This window comes from Emys orbicularis, chromosome 20 (genome assembly GCF_028017835.1).
Source record: "Emys orbicularis isolate rEmyOrb1 chromosome 20, rEmyOrb1.hap1, whole genome shotgun sequence".
Classification (NCBI taxonomy): domain Eukaryota; kingdom Metazoa; phylum Chordata; order Testudines; family Emydidae; genus Emys; species Emys orbicularis.
The window spans coordinates 11,169,311-11,183,373 of NC_088702.1; positions in this window are offsets into that span (position 1 = coordinate 11,169,311).

The following is a 14,063-nucleotide window of genomic DNA, read 5'->3' on the forward strand; positions in this document are numbered from 1 at the left end:
CAGTGTATCAGAAGGTGAGGTGGCAGAGTCAAGCTACTGCTGAACTTCATCCTGCTACTTCCCACTAGTATCTGCCTGCCTGCTCAGAATCTGAAGAGCTGATACTAGGGAGCCTTGACCCAACCCACTCTCCAGCCTAGGAGATGAATTCCTCTATTCTGGAGTCCCTGTCATTGGAGGTTTTTAAGAATATATTATACAGACACCTGTTAAGGATGGTCTAAGTATACTTAATACTGCCTGCGTGCAGTGAGGTCCCATCCAGCTCTATATTTCTATGCTTCTCCAAGTCAGCTGCCTGCCCACCTCAAAAGCAAATAAGATCCATTACCTAGCTGACTACCAAGCCCAGCAGACCAACCTCAACACAGCCAAAGACCACAGGATGACTTTCCTGACACTACTATGGCCAGCGAAGGTGACAGGACCAACCATCCATCCACCTGTTGCTGCTGTGGGGAATGGCTGCTTGTTAAGGAAGCCAACTAGAGTAGCATCACTATGATACTGAGGAGAAGGAAGCATAGTGAGCAAAGGGCATACTGGACCAGATTATAAGGAATGGGAACTGATGATGGTTTGGGGGCAGTGAATAGCGAAAAAATAGTATTCTACCTAGAGAATGTAGTATGGAACTTAGGTGGAGAAAATTTGAGGGAGCTCCATTTTAAAATGATCTGTTTCTTTGGATGGAGTATGGGGTGGGCTTCAGGCTTCTTCTAATTGTCCTCCTTTACTTTGTGCCTGGAAATCATTGAGATGGGTGATATACTTTGGCTGGCTAGGTGAATGGATTCTACCGCCTCAAAATCTTGTGGCAGAATTAGGGCCTTGCATTGCAAGAACCTCTGGCCAAAGGCCATGGTGGTTTTTTTATTTTTCCTTTGTTTTTATGGAGCTCTTATGAGCACTCAGTAAATTAATACTACCGGTGTCAGTGATAATGGTGTTCTAAGAAGGCAGGGGTTGCAGAACAAAAGGTTCTTGCATCAAAAGTGGTGTGATTGTGTGGAAAAACACAGAGTGGGTTGGTGTTAAATAAGATTACATCTATTAGGTACAGTCGGAAGGAGATAAAGTCCATTTATTATGGAGGGCATTTTTTCATAGTAAGTTGGTGTTTAAAACAGGTGATTTGATTATCAGTTTTATAAGTAGCCTATTATATAACTTGTTTCCCCAAATGTTGTGGGCAAACAAAGTCTAATTCATGATGTCGTATCCTTAACTAAATAAGTCCTGGTAGTAGAGTTTGATGAAAAGTGGGAAAAGTTTCCCTTGTCTTTTTCTGTTAACATTTTTTTTATAATTAAAATTTTTGACTATCTTCACTTGATGTTGAATATCTCTTATGAAAGGGTTATTTGCTTTTCATTGGTTGTGTGCAGAAACAGTTGTAAATCAGATGAAATTCTGGGATTTATACTAAGGGGAATATTCCCCTTTTGATTTGCACCCACAACTCCCACTATGACTAATGCATATCAGTCCCTTGATGATTCTTCAAGGTGCTGAGCTACTAGGAGAACTGAGGGTACTTCACAGGATCAGGCCTTTATGGAGTTTCTAGAAATAATTATGCATGAGATTGATTTCCAATAGAAGATTTTAGGGTTTACTCAGAGAGAAGAAGTAAATGAGTTGCTGGACTTTAGACCAGACGTGGGCAAACTACGGCCCGCGGGCCACATCTGGCCCGCGGGACCGTCCTGCCTGGCCCCTGAGCTCCTGGCCAGGGAGGCTAGTCCCCGGCCCCTCCCCTGCAGCCACGCCGCTGCGGTCTGGCCCGCCATTCCCGCTGGGCAGCGTGGGGAGCGCAGCTGGCTCTGGCCCTGGGTGTCGCGGCTGCGAGCTCCTGCTGCTGGTAAGGGGGTGAGGAGTGGCAGGGTTGGGTAAGGGAGCGGGGGTCCTGGGGGACAGTCAGGGAGGAGGGTGCGGTTGGATGGGGCAGAGGTTCTGGGGGGGCGGTTAGGGGATGGGGAACAGGGAGGGTTGGGAGTGGGAGTCCCGGAGGGCCTGTTAGGGGTCGGGGATGTGGATAGGGGTTGGGAGAGCAGTCAGGGGATAGGGAGCGGGGGGGATTGGATAAGGGGGTGGGATCCCGGGGGCAGTTAGGGGTGGGGGGTCCTGGGAAGGGGTGGTCAGGGGACGAGGAGCAGAGGGAGGGGTGGGAGTCCCGCGGGGGGCTGTCTGGGGGTGGGGGGGTGAATAGGGGTCGGGGCAGTCGGGACAGGGAGCAGGGGGGTTAGATGGGGGCGGGGGTCCTGGGAGGGGGCGGTCAGGGGACAAGGAGCGGGGGGGTTGGATGGATTGGGGGTTCTGAGGGGGCAGGAAGTGGGAGGGGGTGGATTGGGGGGCGGGGGCCAGGCTGTTTGGGGAGGCACAGCCTTCCCTACCAGGCCGTCCATACAGTTGCACAACCCCAATGTGGCCCTCGGTCCAAAAAGTTTGCCCACCCTTGCTTTAGACTGTACAAGCAGGGAATGATCAAGAATGACTGTGAATAGCTCTGATGATTTTGTGTTCCTGGGATCAGGCAACACTGTAAGCTTCCTTTATGTTGAATTTCACAATATTAAGCCCAAGCAGTATAATCACTGATTATCTTACAGAACCTCTCATTGACCTCAGGGTCAAACTACTTTCCAGAGTGACTCTCTCTGCCCTTTGAGTGAGCTCAACTCTCATCCCATCTGCAAATCTGAGTCTGTCAAGATAGGCCCAGGATCAAATGTTGTCTATGACAACTGGAGGCTGGAGACTATCTAGTATGTTTTTACATTGGAAGGCTCTTTAAGGGAATATGTTGAAAGATGCTGCTTTCACTGCTGCAGAACAGAAGTGAGTTATAGTCTTTCTTCCAGGCCGTTAGATAGGGCAAGCATAGGGCCTTATGAAGGCTAAAGAACCTTCCCTCTCAACTTCAGTATCTTTGTGCAGGAGCCACCCACAACCCCCGTCCTTACCCTGGGAACCAGGTATTGGTTCCATTGCTGCAGTCCCTCAGAGATGGAGATGCAGGGCTATGTAACATCCAGTGTCGCTGACCTAGTTCAGAGAAGACTGAACACCATGCTTGTGAGAAAGTGTTACAATCCCCACTGAGGCGCATGCTCCCCCATGGAGACTCTGGCAGTTAGCCAAAATACCTCCTGAGAGTCTGTCTGATGGGGAGTACCCCTTCCTGCATCTCTTGAATGCAGTTTATGACTTAATAGCTGCAATGTAGCCAATAGTGCACATTGTAGATAACAGGAAACTATTTAGAGGATGTAAAGTGAATGGAGGCATCCAGTAATGCGTCTCTGTATGTTTAAATTTAGACTCTAGAGGCACAGAGAATTAATGTTGATACCAGTTTTTCATAGTCATCCAGGGGAATAACATGAATATGGACACCTTTTGTGCATTCCCAAACCTTCTCTTTAATTAAAAAAAAAAAAAAGTGAGTTGCTAATGAGGGTTGGCAATGGGGTTCTCCAGGAACCCAGATATACCCAAACATCTTTGTAGCTGAGCAGACTTTAATAAATCCAAATAACTTGGTATCAATATTTGTGTTTTGGTTTTCGTGACTTTTGGATTTTTGAGATCAAAATTAAAGTCAGAACTGATTTTCTCAGGGTATTTTTACTGTCCTGTAACTGAAAATAATCTGAACTCGTGTTAATTAAGTTTCACAAATGACTTCCTGAGCCATTAAAAATTTCATGGAAAACATAAACACTAATGCAAATAAATAAAAATGCAAGCCATCACTCACACCTCTAGTTGTTGGATAAAACAGTTAACAGCTGTTTCTGTATTTATCCAAAATGATTCTCTTCCCTAATTTTGGTCAGGAGTATCAACTGTTTCATGTGAAACTATATAAATAGAAAAGCAGATAGAAAGAAGGCTATATGTGAGATACCTGTACTTTAGAAAAAATTAAAAAGACAAAGTATAGGTAAGCAAACATTTTCTTATGTTTGCTTACCTATACTTTAGCTTTTTATTTTTTTCTAAAGTACAGGTATCCACTAACAATCCATTAAATTGAATGGAGTGATTCATTTCTACAAAGGTGCAAGGGGAGGTGAAGGGAAACAAGGTATTTAAGATTCCATAGTAATAAGTGTGGTGTAACGGCTTAGACTAACAGATATGAGGTTTACTACCTAAGCCGTTACTCCACACTTATTACTATGGAATCTTAAATACCTTGTTTCCCTTCACCTCTCCTTGCACCTTTGTAGAAATGAATCACTCCATTCAATTTAATGGATTGTTAGTGGATGAAGTGTAAGCTAAACTATAGTCCAAGTGCTGATGAGCAGACAAATATCTTTCCATTTGAAGTTGCAGAGGTTAGTGATATTTCTGATGGATATATGGCCTAAAACAAAGCCTGTTAAAATCAAATGAAGTGTCAATAGATACTGGGTCAAGCTCCTAATTTGTAGGAGCAATACTGGTAGAATTGGTAAAATCTTTTAAAAACAAAACCACAGTACCTTTAGTTTTGTTTGGGTATTTAATATCTTTATCCAGTTTGGTTAGTAATGATGTAAATAAAAGTTGGAGAAAAGCACAAGTCTGCTTATAGAATATATTGGTTTCACTGAGTGCTATTATCATGTCTTAATTACTCAGGTAGGAAAAACATCCCAATAGATCAGACAGACTAGGCTCACCAGATTTCTATCTTCACAGACCAGAACACATTTTAAACAACAATTGGTGTGAAGATGAACCTCAATTGTAGGTTTATGTATAATGTATATATTAGATATTAATCGATTTTGAGTTCATCCCATGTCCGTTAGCAATTATATGCTGCTTTGCATAAGTTTAATAGTTATATTGGATACCTTTTTGGCTTGGCCTAACCTGTATAAACATTGAATTTATGAATTATCAACAGCACTCTGAAATATAGCCTCATGTATTATGTGTATTATCATTTTATGTTAATTTGAAACACTTTTCAACTTGCTCTGCATGAAATTAGGATAGAGGATCATTTATTTATTCATATCCATTATGTACTGTCTGAAACTTGAATAAGAGGATAGAAAAGAGGGAACTAAGATTTTTGTCATGGTGTGCCTTCTATTTGCTGTGGTGGGGTGATTATCTCCCCTAACTGGGATTTGATCATATCCTCTGGGGGTGGGGAGAATAAAAGAACAGTTTGTCAAATCATCCTAGTACCAGGAATTTTTCTTTGTAGATATTTGCTGACTTTCCAGAATACGTTTGTTATGAGAGATTTCTCTTTTGCTTTGACAATAAGTTGGAAATGCGTTTTAAATAATATGCTCTGCAACAAACGTGACCTAAGTTTTGTGGCAAGATCTCTTGATTTTGTATAGCATACCCAAGCCAAATGAAGCAGCATTAATTACATTTTTAATTTAAAAAAAAATGAAAAACAAAGAAGAAAAGAAATAAAATTGGTGCACTACTTCCATTACATTATTCCTTTTGGCAGTATGTTCTTCCCAAAGGTCAGTTGTGGAGTATTTCTTTCTTAATTTCTTTCTTCTGCTCCTACATTTAAGATTTTTGCATTGATAATGAATAACTGCTTTACAGAAGTTGTCAGGGGAAGGCTGGAGATTTTGCCAGCTGGGTAGGTGGCAGATGTGGATTTTTGGTTCCTGAAGAATCAGAGGCAGTTTGGATTTTTGGCAGTGACAAGGCAATTGAGGCTTTCAGGATGCCCCTTTTCATTTCCCCCTTCTGAGCAGGGACAGCGGTGAATTGAAATTTTTGCAGAAGTCTTTATTCTTTTGCCCTGCCCCAGCTTTCACACTAATAATCTCCCGCATTCCCTAACACAATATCCCCTGCTACATTCAGGAACAACAGACAAGCTCACGAGCTACATGTATCTCCTAAAATCATCGTTAGTGAAATAGTTGATAACATTTCAATGACATTGTCATAGTTACGTTTCATTGCTAATACCTCACTGAGGCTAGGTCTACACTACCCGCCTGAATCGGCGGGTAGAAATCGACCTCTCGGGGATCGAATTATCGCGTCTCGTCGGGATGTGACAATCGATCCCCGAATCGACGCTCTTACTCCACCAGCGGAGGTGGGAGTAAGCGCCGTCGACGGGAAGCCGCGGAGGTCGATTTTGCCGCCGTCCTTACAGCGGGGTAAGTCGGCTGCGATACGTCGAATTCAGCTACGCTATTCGCGTAGCTGAATTTGCGTATCTTAAATCGACCCCCCCCCCTGTAGTGAAGACCTGCCCTGAGATGAATGGGTTCAGCTGACTCCTCAGCTATTGTTTCTGTTGGTTTGCAAACTAAGGCAAGCAGCACTGCATCATCTTGCATTTGGTTCCCTTTTATTGAAAACCAAAGCTTAGGCTAGGTCTACACTACAGCGGGGGTCCGACCTAAGATACGCAACTTCAGCTACGTGAATACCGTAGCTGAAGTTGCGTATTTTAGGTCGGCTTACCTAGCGGTGAGGACGCGGGAAAGTCGACCGCTGCCGCGCTGCCGCCGACTCCGCTGCCGCCTCCTGCCGAGGTGGATTTCCGGAGTCGACGGCAGAGCGATCAGGGATCGATTTTACCGCGTCTTCACTAGACGCGGTAAGCCGATCCCCGATAAACCGATTGCTACCCGCCGGATCGGCGGGTAGTGAAGACAAAGCCTTAGCTTCTACAGTCAAATTCTGAAGGAGAGGGAAGGACTCTGCCTCTGATTCCACAGCACTGGAATTGCAGAAACATGGCCCTGAGTGATACAAAAGTTGAATGTTTACTGAAGCATCATTTGCTGGTGCTGGCTGGCAGTAGAGAGCTTCCTGAAGCATATTGGGGTGAATCACTGTATATGTGTTAAGTATCAGAGGGGTAGCCGTGTTAGTCTGAATCTGTAAAAAGCAACAGAGGGTCCTGTGGCACCTTTAAGACTAACAGAAGTATTGGGAGCATAAGCTTTCGTGGGTGAGAACCTCACTGAAGAAGTGAGGTTCTCACCCACGAAAGCTTATGCTCCCAATACTTCTGTTAGTCTTAAAGGTGCCACAGGACCCTCTGTTGTATATGTGTTTCCACTCTCTGACAAATGCCCCTTTTTAAAGTATAACTGAAAAGATGGTCGTTCATTATAGGCCTTGTGTGGCCTTATCTCCCTACCCAGGAGATACTCAGCACCTCATAGGATTAGACTCTTGATTTGGATTCTGAAATTTTGCTTGTACTGGGACATCATGTGAAAATAAAAGTATCAGATCTTGCTGGGGAACAGAAATGGATACTGGTCCTTGAGGCCAGAATTGGATAACTGGAATGGGATCTGAGGACTGACCAGAACTGCCTCCCAGTTGGCTTGATAGCACTGACCAAACAGTGGGGTGTCCTCATTACAAAGTGCCTTTCTTGTCAACATCCCAGTCCTGATGCCCAACGGTGAAAGTCCTCCTCCCTTTCAATAGCAGACAGGAGCTATTGCCTTTAGGTGTTGCCTTGTTAAATTTAACCCAATAGAACTCCAACCTTTTGGGCATACTTCTGTTGAAAATTATGGCTGTCTCATTGGCTCTTGCTCTTAGCAATGGATATGTTTGCTTCTTTATTTCCTTTCACGTGTCTGGGTTATAAGCAACTAGTGACAACACATGTAGGCTTTTTGAGAATTATGTATTAATGCCTGATGAAAATACTTTTTCTTCACCTAAAAATGTTCAGCTTTTATTTCCGACTTAGTGTTTGATGAGTAGATTTGCATTCGAGGCATATTTTTCAGCATGACTTAAATTGAGAGTTTATACAGTCTCCTAAATTACAGATGAAAGCTAAGAGTAGAACCATCATGATTGTGTAGTAAGGGCTAGGTGATAAGTTTCTGCTAGCAGAGAGGCAGAATTTTTCTTTCTATTTGTTTATAGCCAAGAAATGGCATCTTAAACACAAGGACAATGGGCTTCAGTTGGATTCAGCTGAGTCTAAGAAAGATAGATGGGACTGACGTGTATTGATTTTTTTTAGTCAGTTTTGTGATACACATTATTGACATTGCTGTTGAGATGGTTCGAAGTTGGTAAAACTCAATGTCAGGAAACTGTATGCTGTTTCAAACATACACAGTGCACAAAGGGGAAAGATAACTGCTGGTCAAAGATTATTTCTCTCTATAAATCAGGGATATGTAAAGTAGTGAAAAATGTAACATCCCTTAAAATGAAATATTAAAGGGTATTTGCTCATTCTGCTTTTTTGTGTGTGTGATTTTAAATGTGTGGTCCAATAACAGACTAGTGGGAATCAGATTGTCTCAATGCTGAATATTACCTAATGGCAAAGAGAAGCATGAATTTGTTCAGGTGTATGCAATAAATACGTGGAGCTCAGCGCTAACATTTTCAGCATGAAAAAAAAGAAAGAAAAATATAAACAATTGAGGAAGCTTGGAGGAGAAGAATATATATTCTCCTTTTTTGTACTGTATATATACAAATTATATTAATTCCACCTTTCATTGTGGCTGTTTTACACCATTGAAAGGGTTTTATATACAACTAGATTGCTAAACTATGAAAAGTCTTATTCACACTTAGAGTTTTGAACTGACTGACTAATTAAGGAATGTGAAATAATTCTCCCACAGAAAGCAGTCTTGGGTATTCATTGTCTGATTGATTGGGGAGATCGTTATTTTGTATTTTGGATGGGGAGCTTTGCACTTCTGTGGAGCTTTTTGCAGGGATCAGTTGTCTGGATCAGGTGGATCTGGGGCTTAAATGGGTTTTGGATTGGTCCCGTAATCTATTTCCTGTGATTGCTGGGATATAGGCTTTGCTGTAACTCAACCCTTCCTGCCATGAACATTCTGCTATGATTTAGCTTTTCTACTAAAATAACTGGTAATAATATAAACTGCCATGTGAGTTATGGAGGCTTCCAACAAACTATTCACAGATATTTTCAGAAAACATTTGAGGAGGTGGTGGTTGTTGTTTTTTTTTTGGTTAGCTAATCCTTGTATTTAGAACTTGTTACAAAGATTTAGGCAGCATATTTATTTTAATAGCTACAAATTACTTCTACCAAAGGTGAAAAAAGCTCACTCTTTCCCCCCTGTCAAAATAAGATTAAAAGATCTTGTTTTAAGATCTCTCCTGTCTTTAAATGTTAAACAAATTAAGTGGGCATGATACTTATGAGCTGGGTTTTTTTTTCATTTTACCATGGAAAATTCTAAATGTAATGCATGTGCTTAATGTTAAGTCAATATAGTAAATTAGTAAATAGTGCATTTTGCATAAAACAGCACAGAAGCAGTTACAGTTTGTATATGCAGTATGAATTCAGGCTTCAGTAAATTAGAACACATTTTTCAGTGTTCTTCCTGGTAGTAGTTCAGCATGAATAAAACTATTTACTTGCCATAAATGACACTATATTTCTTTCAACAAACATCTCTGCAAGTTCGTGTGTTTTTCCTTTATTAAATGATAACATCATTTCTAGCTTTAGATTTTAGTGTGTTCCTGCTGGAGGCATCTGATTGTAGAGATCAAGTTTGAGCCTCTGCTAGAGCAGAGCATTTCTCTTCCTTAGTAGATTCTTGCATTCACAGGGAAAAAACAGTGACTTTTAACATTATTATTTTAATGGACATTTTAAAATCAAACCTCAGTGTTTCCATTCTTCAGACACAGTGCCAGATTGATGTATTTTCAGCGGATTACACTAACCTAAGAGAAAGTTATACCCTGTTATTTTCTCCTTTGAGATTGTCTCTTTCCCTCTTTAAAAATTGCTGTAGTGTATTTTTTTTAATGTTTGTGGAAGGCAGCCCCGCGCCCCGGCTCGGAGAGGCGGCGGAACGACCCTGTGTTTAACCCCCCCACACACACCATGTCGGCGGGGCAGGACGAGAGCTCGGTGCGGGTCGCTGTCAGGTAAGGGCGAGGGGGCGCCGGGGGGCGCTGCTCCGGGCAGGGGGCTCGGTGCCGCGCATGACGGGGGAGGTCACAGGTGGACTGGTACCTTCCGGCCTGGAGCAGTGTGGGCAGGTGGCTGCTGGTGTCCGGGGCCGCGTGAACCCACCGCCCGCGAGGCCTGGGGGCAGGCCGCTGCCTGTCAAAGCTGGGGCCGGCTGGGGGTGGAAGCGGGGGCACTCTTCTCTCCGCCCCACCCAGTCATTGGCCCCGCAGCGGCGTGTGAAACCGGCTTATTGCATTGGAGTGAATGAGTGTCTTGCTGAAAACTCCTGCCTAAGATGCGTGCCTGGCCTGAGACATCTATGAAGGGAGTGAATACATGTTAAGCTTAGATTTCAAACATCATGACTCTAAGCAGGGTTTCTATCTACAATAGAAGAAGGTGTGTATTTTCCGTACTGTATGCAATATCTTGACTTACGTTCCATACGACATATGCAGGCAGTGTTGTGAATATTCTGGACTGGATAAATTACAGTCACAGTATCTGGGAGTAAAAGACAAGAGTTTCTACTCATGGAAAATTGCAACATCACTGTACTGCATGAAAAATTAATGAAGTATTTACAGTAGAACAAGTGTATCAGCTTAGTTAATGTTAGTAATCTCTCTAATTGAGTGTTTCCCAGGAATGGTTGAAAATTATAAAAGAAGAAATAGTGTTTGCCTCACAAAATTTGAGACCATTTACTAATTCAATAAGATTTAAACATCTGCATACAAACCATGAATCTAATCCTGCAAACCCTTACTCATGAGTGGTTTCTACTAACACAATAACCTCTGTGACTTCAATGGTGCTATTTGCATCAGTAACGCTTGCAGGATTGGACTCTAACATTCTAATATTTTAGGATGGCAAAGGCCTCAATCCTGGAAAGACTTCTGCAAGTCTTGAAGTTTATGTACTGTGAACAGTCCCATTGACTTTAATGAGACTATTCAGTACATAAAGTTAAGCATGTACAGAAGTGTTTACAGGACTGGGGCATACATGATTTTAAAATGTCAACTGATTCAAATTACTCAAATCTTTTATCAGAGATAAAAATCTGTCAGTAAAACTGGATTTTAGGGCTTTCCTGTTCTAAGAGATTATTTTGTTGCTTCAAAAGATTCCACAGTGGTTCAATAAATTTTTCTTAAATTGTCTTAAGATATCTTTATGTAGTCCTTGTACAAGTGCCCTTGTTGTTTTGGACTGTGCAAGCTGTCAGTTGGGTTTGAGTTACATGAAATAATTATATTGAATGATTAAATGAATTCTTCATTGTGTATTATGCTGGAGCTGTAGCATAATGTACAGGACTTTAAAAACTCCATTTCCATCACTGGATATTCAGATCCCTAATGTTCATTAGTTTGTCCAAGGGCCAAATCGTAAGATGCAAAGGATGGAGCCGAAGTATCCCAAGAGATGTAGAAGCATCACTGCTACTGGGTGCTGATTTTATTTTTATTTTATATAATATAATATGCCACTGGATGACACTTAATAAATGCAGAGGCAAGCCCACGAACAGTGAAATGTGATGGATGCTGTACCAGTGTTTCTCAGACTTTATTGTACTGTGATCCCCTTCTGACAACCTAAATTACTACAGGATCCCAGGAAGGGGGATTTGGGGGAGGGGCCCAAAGCCAAGGCTCAAGGGCTTTAACCTTGGGGGGGGGGAAGAGTGGCTGTAACCTGAGCCCCACCACCCAGGGCTGAAGCCTTAGCCCCGCTGCCCAGGGATGAAGCCCTCGGGTTTCAGCTTCATCCCTGGGTAGTGGGACTCAGGCTTCAGCTTCAGCCCCAGACCCCAGGAAGTCTAATGCCAGCCCTGGCAACTCCATTAAAACAGGGTCATGACCCACTTTGGGGTCTCGACTCAGTTGGAGAACTGCTGCGTTAGTTTTAAAATCAATATCTCAATTACAGTAGTGTTTTCGGTTAAGAGAAATTCTTCCTGTTAACTTGATCAGATTGTCATTTGTTGAAATGCTTTGCTTGGAAAACACTGAAAAAGAGATATTCCATTCTGTAATCAGGATGTTTCTATATACAAAAGTAATTCAGAGGTGTAATCTTAAAAACAGGATGTGTTGAAATAACCGCTTCACCTTTAAATGAAAATATTTCATATGTTATTTTGAGAAGGTATTTTTCTGGTGCAGGATAGCACATTTTTTATATATAGTTATTGTAGCTAGAAACTAAACAAAGTCTTCTGGTACCAATGGATTTGTATGTGCAGACATTTGATAAATAGGATAGAAAAATATATGGTGAGCAGGCTAGTAAAAGTGAATTAAAAATAGGCAACTGAATTAAAGACTTCTTTTGTGGCTCTGGGATAAAATTTTAAATACTAATGAAGTATATTCTCATAATATAATCAGCAAACATCTTAATCCTCCAAATCTCAGTGCAGTTTGATAATGAGGGATTACACCCATCTTCCTTTCTACCTACATCTCTTGGAGGGTTAACTCTTCATGCACCAGATTTATCTCTCTGCTCTTAAGATTTCTAAGAGAAGCCATTCTGATCCAGGTTTTTTAAATGGACACAATACCAGTAACTACATACTAGAACTTCATTTTAAGTTCTCTTTTCAGTGTTTTGAAAGAAGAGTATTTCAGCGAATGACAGTACTTGCTCAATTTTGCAGGGACGGTGTGACTTCAATGGGTTTCATTTGATTTCAAGGATCTGTCATGGTGCAGCAAATTGCAGAATTGGGGGCCTTAATTAGTTTTATGAATGTTTCCGTGACTGCTTGCTATGTCATAGTACCATATATATATATTCGTAAATGGGATGAGATAGCAAAGGTAAGGTCTTTAAAAGGCACATTTGCATTGAAGCTGGTGCAGAAAAGAACATGCCCACATTTACTCTATACCAGTGGTTCTCAAACTTTTGTACTAGTGACCCCTTTCACATAGCAAGCCTCTGAGTGCGACCCCCCCCCCCAATAAATTAATTTTGTTTGGTATATTTAACACCATTATAAATGCTGGGGGAAAAGCAGGGTTTGAGGTGGATGCTGAGAGCTCGTGACCCCCACCATGTAATAACCTCAACCCCCTGAGGGGTCCCAACCCCCAGTTTGAAAACCCTTGTTCTATACTTTTTGGATGTAATGTAAGGTAAAATGTTTAGTAAACTGTTTTTCCAGAACTATTAATGAAATAAAGTGAAGTATAACATGCTGTAGTATGATGGGAAATGATTCCTCTCCCCCCCCCCCCCAATTATCACCACCCTTAAGCTATCTTCTTGCACACTAATTGCTTCAGAATTTTTTGCATAATTATTGGGTAGTGAATGGGTGTACCAGATATTCCAGTTTAGTGAAGCATGAGAGCTGCAAGTATTTTGGCAGATAATCCAATAACTAATGTTAATCTCTGCAATCCAGAAAAATTCTTTCACTACTGTCAGCCTCCACTGAAAGAGGCTGATTTACAATTTTGATGATTATGTGCAATTTTCACAAAGAGCTTTACTTTTAGTCTGTGTGACCATGACTGTGTTCAATTGTCAGGCATGCTTGTTTTCAGTTAAAAATCATAAAGTCCCCATTATAATCTAATCATATGACTATTTTTTAATTTAAAAACTACCTTTTTGTGACTGTGGAACTGCTGTAGTGCATTTTTGAATGCCCTTCTCATGTATGAAAATTAATCTGCTCTATCTTCTATGCGGAGTAAGCTATGAAATTCATAAAAATGTTTTCATGGTGGAAGAAAGATTTGCCCAATATGGATTTCTCAGAGAGAGGCACTAAAATATATATTGCAAATTACTGAAAACAAGTCTTCCCTTCAATGCTTAACTTAATTTTTCTGTTTGGCCCTGAGTGCCATTGTTATCTAATCTAAGTGACATAACTAAATATTGTATGGCAATTACTAAACTGGGTATCTAGTTTCATTCAGTTTCAGGAATGCTGCTCAAGCCTAGCTGGCTAAGAGTGAACAAATAGATTAATTATTTAGATAATCTGCATATTTTGAACTGGTTCATTGGTGTACTATTGATTAACACTGTTAACAAGTTAGTCATGTGTCTCTAACATCCTTTATAAGAATATTGGTCATTAACTTTTTAA